Source organism: Alosa sapidissima, chromosome 3 (assembly GCF_018492685.1).
Source record: "Alosa sapidissima isolate fAloSap1 chromosome 3, fAloSap1.pri, whole genome shotgun sequence".
In the NCBI taxonomy this organism is placed as follows: domain Eukaryota; kingdom Metazoa; phylum Chordata; class Actinopteri; order Clupeiformes; family Clupeidae; genus Alosa; species Alosa sapidissima.
The window spans coordinates 15,524,765-15,536,859 of NC_055959.1; the positions used below are offsets into that span (position 1 = coordinate 15,524,765).

The following is a 12,095-nucleotide window of genomic DNA, read 5'->3' on the forward strand; positions in this document are numbered from 1 at the left end:
AATAGCATCTATTAAGGTCTCCTTTGCAATATAGCCTAAGTGTTATTCCTCAATTTGTAAGTCGCTTTGGATAAAAGTGTTTGCTTAATGAATAAATGTAAATATGAATGAAATACAGTAATGGTTAAAGTCATTTATATTAATAAATCATGATTCTATACTGTGACCACATATAGCTGACTTCATTTATTACCTCCTCCAATTGTTACTTCCCCTTGATCTGTTTTTGCTGAGATATGTACATCTACGCAAGCCAATCTTTGGTTTATGCCAGCCATTATGCGCAAGAACACTTACCACACACCAGTACCAACAACTAAAGTGCACTGTGATGCCCCCTGATTTGTGATCAGTGTTGAAGTTGTTTTTGTAAGTGCAATGGAACCTCTTCTGTCACTGTGCAGTGTCTCTGGCACAGTAATACACAGCAGTGTCTTCACTCTTCAGGCTGCTCATCTGCAGATAAACCTGCTTCTTCTTGTTGTCTCTTAAGATTGTGAACCTTCCCTTGACAGCGGTAGAGTAACGAATGTCACTTCCAGCCCAATATGAGATAGTTGCAACCCAATTCAAACTTTTTCCAGGTAACTGTCTATACCATTGCATCCAGTGGTCTCCGAAGTTGAAACCTGAGGCTGTGCAGGTCAGCTTATGGGATCCTCCAGGTTTTGCCAGTGCTGATTCAGACTGTGTCAGTGTTTGACTTTTTGAACCTGTTGATATGTATGAAAAGATTAGTGGCGTCATAAGAGAGAGAACACAGAGTGGTGCGAGTTAGCAAATACATACCTACTATGGCCATGAGGGAGAGGACCATAGAATTCCAGAATGTTCTAAAATCCATTTCAAATATGTTGCTGTACATGTAACTTTAAAATCACAAATGCAAACTGCAACAAAACATAGGCTATCTTAACAAAGGGCTAGACTGTAGGAGGGCTATACATAACCTCACCTCTGACAGTCTTAAAACAGTGAAACAAATGCTCTCTATTACAGTTTGTAACACTTTTTGAGCTATCCGTTGTCTTCTCCTCCTTGTGCACCCTGCCTTTCTAATTGCTTGTGCCCCCTATGGGAAGCATGAAGTAACAGAAATGCAGTGTACTGTACTATGTGTTGTATGTGTCAGGGGTGTCAAACATAAGGCCCGGGTGCCAGATCGGGGGAAAATTAGAAAAAAAAGATAGTCTTCAACAATGTGTAATAAGCAATATCTCTATGATATGATACATTGATTAAATCTAGCATTACAAATCAGCCTTAAGAAGGAAGAGGCTGAAAGGCCGGAAACGGAGATATTTGATCTTTTTATTATTATTTCAAGAGAAAAAGAGTGGTATATGACAGCAGTTTATGATTAGTATATCATCAAACAACACTCATGACCATAACAATGACAGTCCCCATGAGGTATCATTCCAACAAATCTGGCCCACAACCTAATATGAGTTTGACACCCCTGGTCATCTGATCATGCTGGTAATTGCCATCATCTGAAATGAGTTAATTGGCCTTGTCCTAACATGGATGACATAACCTCCATTTCCTCTCCCCCAGGCAGAAGTTATGGTCCAGAGGGAGTCGACTGGGCTCCGTGCAACCTTGTTCCTGACTGCCCGCGCCAACATGAGAATCGTCCAATCCAGCTTCCTGGAGCATGGCACTCCTCTTTCCCCATAAACCACATGGTGGTAGCATTGGCCTGGCTCCACTTGATGTTCAGTGGTGCAGTATAAGTATAAGTATACTCTTTGATCCCGTGAGGGAAATTTGGTCTCTGCATTTATCCCAATCCATGAATTAGTGAAACACATTCAGCACACAGTGAACACACAGTGAGGTGAAGCACACACTAATCCCGGCGCAGTGAGCTGCCTGCAACAACAGCGGCGCTCGGGGAGCAGTGAGGGGTTAGGTGCCTTGCTCAAGGGCACTTCAGCCGTGGCCTACTGATCGGGGTTCGAACCGGCAACCCTCCAGTTACAAGTCCGAAGCGCTAACCAGTAGGCCACGGCTGCCCCCCACCCCCTCCCCCCCTTCCGTGATAAAAAACACACACCTCCCCATATAGACCCTTTCAACAAGGTAAACAAAAACAATGCTTGAACGTTCTATTTGGGCCCCAATCTACTTCCTCTGCATTAAGATAACATATGGAATGTTAAAACGGAAGTCTTGTGGGGCCAACTATGATGCTGATAATGGAACTCTCTTGAAAGGGTCCATAAGCCCACACATGGCCACGCTGGCCCCTGTGGGTCCCCCGCTGCCTCTGGTGGTCACTAGGGATGTGCCGACATGCATATCATTTCCCCAGCACCTCGCTTTGCTACTCACTTGTTAGTGTATGCCGTGTCAGTTTTGCGCACGCTGTCAAAGGGCTACAATTTGCACACCCTCCACTACACTTCACAGTAGTGGTGCTCACGATTGCGGGAGTTCATCTTAACATTTGGGCTGTAACTATCTCCCCAAAAAATCTCAAATTGCATAGATATGGCTTTTGCCCAGGATAAATAGTGATTACTGATAGTGGTAACTAGATGTACCGCATAGCGGTACAAAATATGACTGCCGCTCAGTCCTGTACATCCATTCAGAGAAAATAAATCATATTAATGAATTTGTCTCCATCTTCTACTCCATCCCCCACTCTTGAAACTTTTGTGTATGCTTGATTGGAATGTGTGTTTGCGGGCCGCACACAAAGTAGCCTACTGGCGCTGCAAAGGTGAATAGATTTGTAGCACTTGCCAAAAAATTTGTAGCATTGTTATAAAACCTTTAAAATATCTAAACAATCACAAGTAGGGCAGTTCATCACAGTCCATCCATTGCAACTGGACTGATGAAAGGTACACCTGCAGGCTACATTGTATTTGGGAAAAGCAGAAGGTAGCAGCATAATGTATTTATTTATTTATTATTAAACAAAACAATCCCTGTCAGTTCCATGCAGTTTATAACAGCCATCAAGAAGAGAGGTCATGTCATGGATTTTTGTGAATGTTTCTTCTTCTACATATGCATAAGTTTAGTCATCTAGTTCATATGATATTCAGCTTTATTGTCAATGCACAAAATAAATACCAGTAGTCTAAAACAAAATGCCGTTTTACCCAGTGGTGCAAATAACTGACATGTCCAAAAGGGCCTTCATGAAATGCATTGCTAGACAGTTCATACACATTTTAACGGGCCAAGTTGAAGAGCTACTGTCCGTTATTGTTTGTGCAAATAATATGCTGATTCATGTTCCCTTGCATTTTGCAACTATGAGCTCCATGGTTAGTCTGGCTTTCGCCAGACCAAGCTCAATCTTTTAAGAAATCGAAAAGGAATCGCCGGTGTTGTGCCCCTTCTGGTTTTTCCACCTACTGGTTTCCGAGCTGTTTCCGAGCCTGTCCAGATGTCATGTATACCTATCAACAGCAACTGACTGCTACCCACGTCGACAGATTCGCTACATATTCATAAACATTTTACTGGCCTTTGCATGTCGCACCTCAATAAAAACTGCACTGAACTGAATAACTGAGCACTACATTACTAAAACATTTTCCAGCGGGGAAAATGCTTTTTTAAAGTAACCTAATTTCGACCCAAATAAAATCTCCTTTGGGAACCAATGGCTTACAGTATCAAGCGGACTTAAGCTGCCACCTCTTGGCGAAAAGTTAATAGTTTTGCATATCAGTAGTAATACATTTCACGCAGCTGTGTGAATCAAGGAAAGCGACACTTCTAAATGGAACCCAACCCACTGTACAGTAGCACAAGGTCTGTGGCTAAAGCAGCCATAATGAAAGTGTTATCATTGTTTGGATACTTCACACACACGTGTTTTTTAATCGCATAGACTACTACTACCAAGCTGGAATCAAAGCACATCGACTCTCCTCTCACACCCTAAACACGCACTTCGAACAAACAAAAACGTCTCAGTCTCACGGTATAGCCATAGGCAAAACTGTATTGGACCGGTGTAACGTTGGTACTAAATCATCCATCGCAAATAATGATTTTTGTAGCACGTGCAACAAATATGTGTAGGTACAGCCCTGCCCTGGATACATCTCTCAACGTGCGCTCTAAAACATTTGGTTTACTGTAAATGGAGATGTAGATCACTCGTATCACGGGTGCGTTAATAAATCTACATTGCGGCGAGTTGACACAAATTATTCACTTTGACGAATTTATGTAGTTTCAGTCCTAGTACTTTACTTTGAGCCATGCTCTTCCCTACTTGAATCACCTTTGAAAATAGAGGATTAAAATATGGGTGTTTGGGAATGAACGTTGACTCAGATGCTTTTTGAGACTTTGAGCTAAATGTTTAGGATGCATCATAGACAGGTTATCTTTCAGGTAACCTATATTTTCCATTAGAAAACCATCACGTAGCGAACGTGTTGTGGCTAACTCACTTAGCTCCTGTTAGTAGCCTAGGTTATGGTCAAAAGCAAATGAGATGACAGTCGAAAGATGCAATTAGTGCTGTTATCAATTTTCTTGGTAGCCTATAACCGCATTTATGGTTTTCTACAAATACATCAATAATCAAATTGGCCTCCATCACTCAACCAATGCTAACGGTAACATTATTTTACCTAATCTAGGCTATTGATATAATTTAAGATTAACGTAGCCTACCTGCAGTAAAAACCAAGCATGTCCGATAAACATTCTCAGATTTATTTCGGCTTCAAGAAGAAATGGGATTTACATGTCATGCAGAAATCATCCTACCCTTATTAGACGTTCTCTGCGGTAAACTACAGTCTTGTCCTTGTAGGAAGTGTAGTGTCTTTCCAACCCACTTTAGATTAACTTGCAACGATGCGCCATCTGGTGGACAAACGACTATGTGACGCCAATACTGGAAATGCAGCCAAATTATTATGATGAATATTTTTGGTTTTCCTTTAATCCTACTGAATTTGTAATTATGTATCGGCCATTGTAATTGCCGATACTGATGGTATGTGCGTACCTGTGTGTGTGTGTGCGTGTGTATATGTGTGCACCACCATCTACAGGCCAATGAGTGTACAGTCACTAAATGTACACATAACTTAATTTTTTTAGACCCCCCCATGGATGACATTCTACGAAACTTGGCATACCCCCAGAGAATGTCAGGTTAATCATACACATAAAATTTGGTGCAGTTCTGACCATCTTAACTGAAGAGAGGGGCGATTAAAGCAGAATGATATTGCATTTTCATTTTTTACCGAGGGGGTGCAAATCACAAATGAGTGATTATGGGCTAGGTTGATGTGGGCCCTTGAGACCAACATACCATAAAAATGTCTTCATCCTCGGTGCCACGGTTCAGGTAGTTATTTAGGTTTCGGGGGGCCCAGCGCGGGGGGACGGGGTGGGAAGTGGGGACCAAAATGTTTTTTCCGTAAAAGTCTAGTGGGGCTCAATACCCACCAAATTTCATGTGCCCTGGTGGTTCGGTGTCCCGGGTATCGTTGACCAAAATTTCAGGAAGTAGATGACGAAAAAAAAAAAAAAAAACTTTGACAATCCCTATAAAATATGCGCATTTAAAACCAGGGCCTAAATTTCAGCGCGGGATTGCAGGTATTACGCATAAGTTAATAAGTATTGAGCATAATAATAAAAGTCCCACAACTCCATCATAATCAGAGAAATTCCCACACATGTTACAGCGCTGTCTGATAACTTTAATCTAATAATGGAGCGGCCTGAATGCGTGACTATTGACTGGACGGACCAACTCTGACTTCAATTGAACCCCATGCACACACACGCGCGCGCAGGACCACTTTGCGGGTGCCTCTCTCTCTCTCCCTCTCTCACCGCTGAAGTCAAATTATAGCCTAGGTTCTTCTATCAACCGCGATCGACAGGAAAGGAAAAAAAGCGTTTAGCGATCAGGAACCGTCAGGAATATTGCGAAGACAGAAGCATGACAGCCTATAACGCGAGAGAACATGGATGTGCTCTCCATTTGAGGAACGTTATAATCGATTGCGGACGTAAACAGACAGATACAGACACGGAGCGCATAGTAGGCCTACTTTCACTTTCTAGTGTGCATATTCATTATGTGAAAGATAATTAGTAGCAAAACAGTGATCTGAAGTATTAGCCTACATGGCAGTTAGTTTTGTTTTAAAATGTTTTCATGCATGTCTAGATAATTTGGGGCAGCCGTGGCCCACTGGTTAGCACTCTGGATTTGTAACCGGAGGGTTGCCGGTTCGAGCCCCGACCAGTGGGCCGCGGCTGAAGTGCCCTTGAGCAAGGCACCTAACCCCTCACTGCTCCCCGAGCGCCGCCATTGTAGCAGGCAGCTCACTGCGCCGGGATTAGTGTGTGCTTCACCTCACTGTGTGTTCACTGTGTGCTGTTTGTGTTTCACTTATTCACCAATTGGGTTAAATGCAGAGACCAAATTTCCCTCACAGGATCAAAAAAGTATATATACTTATACTTATAGCGGGTGAGGAATGTTTAGGAGACAGACTATCGTACATTCTCAAATTATGGGTCTTTTATTTAGGCTGCGCAAAGCACAGCGCCTTTATTTGGGGCATGGCTTGTACTGTTTGATATTGCTAAATATCGGGACTGATGACCACTGAAATCTGTGGGGTATTTGATGGTTCATGAAAGGGTTTCCATCCGCTTATTGCGAGATAAGGCATCCGCTTTCATTTATCCATGGAAGTGTGTTGTGCTGACATGGAAACCTTATTCCGTATAGCCAAAGAGGTCTACGATAGCCTAAATTTAGTTATTTTTTTAATTCTGCATGGTTTACTTTTTTATAAAAATTCGTAGGCTGATGCCTGGCAGCAACAATTGTGTTTAAATGAAGGTTACTGTTTCAGCCTCTGGCAAGCTCAGAAGGGGGCGGCATGCAACTGGTAGCTTGAGAGCAACGTGTTGGAGACTTGTGGTGTAAGACAATGACTTTTCATTGGCAACAATATTAAACCAACCAACAATATAAAATATTAAGAAGAGCTCTTTTATGAGTTAAATTGAAACAAAATTATTAACCACCTTTATTTGTCCGAATCTGAGACCCGGCTATAAATAGAATCCCGGCCATAATTTGAGGCTTTAGGTATGCACATGTGCTTCAGGCATAGCCTACCTAATTTCTGACTGAAAGTGCACATAACTTGTGCATTTGAGAGCACTCTCTCGCGGCTAGACAGTTATGTTTCATGTAGGGTTCATGTCAGTTAATATGAATTAACATTTAAAAACATGTTCAATTATATATTTTTTCATATATAAGTCGCACCTGACTATAAGTCGCAGGGCCAGCCAAACTATGAAAAAAAGTGCGACTTATAGTCCGGAAAATATGGTAGTACCCCGTCTGGTACAAATATCAATGTATGCTATTCGTACCCTGGTGCATTTATTCTGGCATATTGATCACACAATGTAATAATATATATATATATTTTAAAAACAAGCAACATGTTTTTTTTGTTGTTACATAACAGGGTGTGAATAGCTCAGCTGTGTAATAGACACTCTGAATAAGGTATGCTGTTTGCATCAATGTACAGTTAGAAGTGGATGCTATTCGCATCACACAGGAATCAAACCCCAGTCTCTCGCATGCCAGCCCTTGTCTGTGACCACTGTACTATCTGCTTCCACAAGGAACTAGTGTTTGCAGGTAAACTTTATAGGTTTATAGGCCGAAATGTCATATTTCATGAAATGTCTGTTAACTAACAAACTGACGGTTGTACAGTATGTGTTCACTGAACCAAGATTATGAAAATAAAATACAACTTTTCAATCTAAAACTTTATCTGAACAGATATAGTGCCGAAACCTTTCAGAATTCTTCACTTTCTGCTGACGAAAAACTAATGTCCGCCATGTTTTTTGTGCACGTGAGCAACGTCTTTTTGTTGTTATGTCACAGGGTATGAATAGCTCAGCTGTGTGGCCAAGGCTGTTCGTACCAGGGGTGTAAATAGACACTCCGTTACAAAAATCAAGTAACTATAATCAGCCCAGATAAAAAAAAAATGTGTAATCAGATTACAGTTACATTGTTGGATTACCTGATTACATTTTATCATGCAAATAATGCAGCTTTTTTAAGATAGCCTAGCTATCTTTTAATTTGACAAGCAGTTAATTCGGATGTTCACTTTTTAGACTTTTTAAAGATATAGTTAACAAAATTATTCATACCCCTGGCAAATATTGATTTTCTCTTGACCAATATGTTTGTTCTTAATTAAAATGACACTTGCACATGCCAAAAGGTTGCAAGACAATGTGGTAAAAACATGGAATAAAAAAAAAATGTTTCTTAACATTTTTATTAAAAATTGTGTGTTTAAAATTATTTATACCCTTTTTAAACAATCACTGGAAACATCTTTATTTACCACCACAGCTCTCAAAATGGTTCATATAACGGCAAGTGTCCGGTGTTGACTGCACCTTTTTAGCAGCAATCTGGGTTTTGAGGCAGGAACGAGCCATCACTTTGGCCTTGTGCTCACTTTTTTGACGGATTGAGGTCCGCTCTAAAATGTTATTATTGTTCTCTGTTAACCATTTCTTGCCTTGTTTGGCTGTATGTTTTGGATCATTGTGTGGTTTAATGTTCAAATGCTACCTTTTGGGGCAGCCATGGCCTACTGGTTAGGGCTTCGGCCTTTGGGCTTGCCGGTTCGACTTCACTATTCACGGATTGGGATAAATGCAGAGACCAAATGTCCCTCACAGGATCAAAAGATATACTTACTTACTAACTTACATACCATTGGGGCAGGTCTCTCGACACATGTGATTGTGACAGATAGGACTGGACTGTCTATGTAGACTAAGGGCAAATCAAGAAAGGATTGAATTTGTTTCCAAATTCTTAAGGAGTGATAGCCTAGAAATCTAGACGCACCCTAGCGGCAGGGCTAGTCTAGCGTGTATGATGAAATAATCGTAAATAAACGTCAAATCGTGTTAAAAACAAATAAGATGGATGTTGCTGTTGGCGAACAGTGTGACACGAGTTAAGCTTTTATTAAGTTGGCAAAAGTTTGAACTAGCCAACTAGCTCCGCTGGTGGGAAACGCATGGGACATGGTGCTGTCCTATTGCGTGCAGAGGGAATTTGAAAGACAACCGATTATCCTGCCCCTCGGACTGAGCACTGCGAACGGTGAGTGCCCAGACCCTACATTTTAATGTGGGTCTGGCTCGTCAGGCTAAAGGAGTGAAGTATAATTGGATTTTTTATATAGAAAGGTGTCTTTATTTTTGCAGGGTTATTAAGGAGTGCTGGGAGGGAGGTGGCACCACATGTAGATATTTCTATCTGAAGCCAAGTGGGTACATCTTCTTGATTGTTGTGGGCCGTCGGAAAACCATTAAGCCAGTGAAGTATTGCATTCAAATTCTTAAAGTGAGGTAAACCAACGCCTCCCTCTGCTCTACACTTAAACAGGTGTTTTCTGGATATTCTGGCTAACTTATTGTTCCATATAAAGGAGGATATGATAGAGTCCAGCTTGTTGAAGTAATAGAGGGTAATAAAGACAGGGATACAGGGAAATGTATAAGAATCTAGGAAGGACCACCATTTTTATAGCGTTGATGCAACCGACCATAGAAATGGGCAGTGTGTTCCAAAATTGTTGTGTCTGTGTGGGTTGAGTATTGTTTTTTATATCCAGAAGTTTGCTTATAGGCCATGGATAATGGACAAAAAGGGATTTTTATTTTATATTTTAGCCTATATACATAAAAACATCCCAGGTAAAAAAGTAGTATACTTTAGTGTGTTAGAAATATGATTAATTAGGTTTTAATGTAAAGTATTGTACCAACCAATATGACAAATATAATACAAATGACTTAATACATTCAGTTCATGTGGAGCACGTTGTGATTTTACAGCCAAATGCCTTCATTGTTAAACAGCAAGTATGAAAATAGGGATTTTACTAGCAGTAGGCTACATCAATTCAGCTCTGCTACACTACAATAGCCTACAAGTTATCCATCAGTTACAAACTGTAAATCCTCCTTTATGCAATTGCTAACTGTCCAATTGTGGAAACTTGTCTCAATGCTCCTCACCGCACCTCAATGCTCAATGAAAGGTCATCGTAGACACTAAATACATTGAACAGGTATTAGAGGTAAAATGAAATGCAACCATAAAGTGTCAAACTTTTTTTATTATTTAATGAAATTAAGTACATGTTCCAAAACACAGATAACCTTCATACCAGACCACTGTTTTTCTTAGTGGGAAATAACAGTAGCCTGATTTTTTGGGGTAGAGTTGCTGACAGTTAAAACTCCGCCTTGAGCTTTTCCTGTTTGTTGGCTGGTTGAACCACTGACTCTCTCACAGCATCTGTAATCATAGAAGCATTACAAAATGAGTTGTTATACATAACTACCTACTTTTAAACGGAATGTCTGCTACATGAATATAAAGCTACTGCCGCCAGCAGGCTGCTATCGGCTCTGTCTAACTGTGACAAAATCTACCACCTGTAAGGCCTGGGCTACACCGAGTCCGCAAGTGAAGCACTCGGTTCACAGAGCGTAAAAATTATTTTAGAAGACTAATCCAATGTTTTTAAACATACTGTACGCCATCACGTCTGGTGTAACCAGTTCCATTACTTACAGTGGAAGCCAATTGTTGCAACAGATGCTCTGCAAACTGAATGCTTCAGTTACGTACGCAGTGTAGCCTTCCTGTGTGTGATGAGGAGTTATGGAATTGACCACATTTTGGCAAATACCTGTTCCCTTAAAATACAAAAAAGGCATCAGAAAAGCAGTTCCCAGACACAACTACTTGTTAGTTACACAGTCCAGCATTTGGGGGTATTAGAAATTAGGTATTTATTAAAGCTGACAAAAGCATTTTATATGTTGAGATTTACCTGCAATTCATCCTGAACCGGTATCAGCAGTTGCAGAGGTCTGTAGTTATTTCTCTTCTAAAATAAAAATATGTGCATTTCATTAGAGAGCTTTTGAAGTAGGTGGATTTTATTACAGAAGACAAGCATATTTTTGTATGTTGAGATTTACATTCAATTCATCCTGAACTGATAAAGGCAGTTACAAAAGCATGTGGTTATTTTTAATTTTTTATTTTTTTTTAAGCGTGGACCAAAAGTCAAATAAATCAAATGTAAAACTGTATAACTTACTTTACTTGGCTGGCAGGCCAGGATGAGAAAGGGTAGACCCCCAAACCAGACGGGAGCCACTGGTGAATGACCTGTAACACAGATGTAGAACATAAATATACATTACTCATCAGAAAGAAACTGCCAAATATTTAACATTACCAATCTTACACTCCAATAAAAAAATGAGCTTTATATCGGGATCCAGAAAGTGTGATGCTGATCATTTTAGCTCATAGTTCCGTTGAAAATCGCCTGGTCTGTGACAAGGCAATGATACTTGACCGGTAGAAAGACCTCCGCTCCACAATGAAGCATGTAAAGATGTGAAAAAGTAGTTATAAGAGACAAAAACACATTAAGGAATGTGCATTTACATGAAGTGAAATACTGCCCCTTCTCATTAAATCTTACTCCAAGAAACATTCATCATCATTCAATGAACTCGTTGACGGCGGTATGTCTACATAAAACAAATAGCTTCGGGATTTGTGGCCTTATATTAGATAAAAGTTAGCAAAAGCCCGGTTTTGGAACCAGGAAACGTCTGCAAAAACTGACTTTTTATATCGGCTGATCGAAAATCCTTCCCTGCTTATTTTGTGCAGCCACATAGCAGAGCCCATAAGGATACAAGGATACTAGGAAATTTATTATCACATGCATATAGTTACTGGAAGTAAGAAATGCAGTGAAATTATGTCTGGTGTCAGCCTATTTGTGCATTAATGGGGGGCAGTGTTGGGCAAGTTACTTCAAAATCGAAATGTATTATGCATTACTTATTACTGTCATTTCAAAGTAATTTGTTATATTATAATATTACTGTCTCTGAATTGTAAGGCATTACACTACTATTGCATTACTTTTAAGTTACTTTCACCAAAATATCTGGAAATGTGGATT

At 40.3% G+C, this 12,095-nt stretch overlaps 1 protein-coding gene and 1 long non-coding RNA gene across 2 annotated transcripts in view; one reads left to right on the top strand and one right to left on the bottom strand.

Annotated features, from left to right (window-relative positions):
* Positions 1-12,095, top strand: part of LOC121704901 — a 589,105-nt gene that overhangs the window by 193,427 nt on the left and 383,583 nt on the right. The gene's annotated exons all lie outside the window — the stretch shown is intronic.
* On the bottom strand, positions 10,314-11,824 carry LOC121704719. Its single transcript, XR_006030621.1, has 3 exons — positions 11,211-11,824; positions 10,938-10,994; positions 10,314-10,396 (listed from the first exon to the last, which is right to left on the bottom strand). It is a non-coding gene; the product is annotated as an uncharacterized LOC121704719 (long non-coding RNA).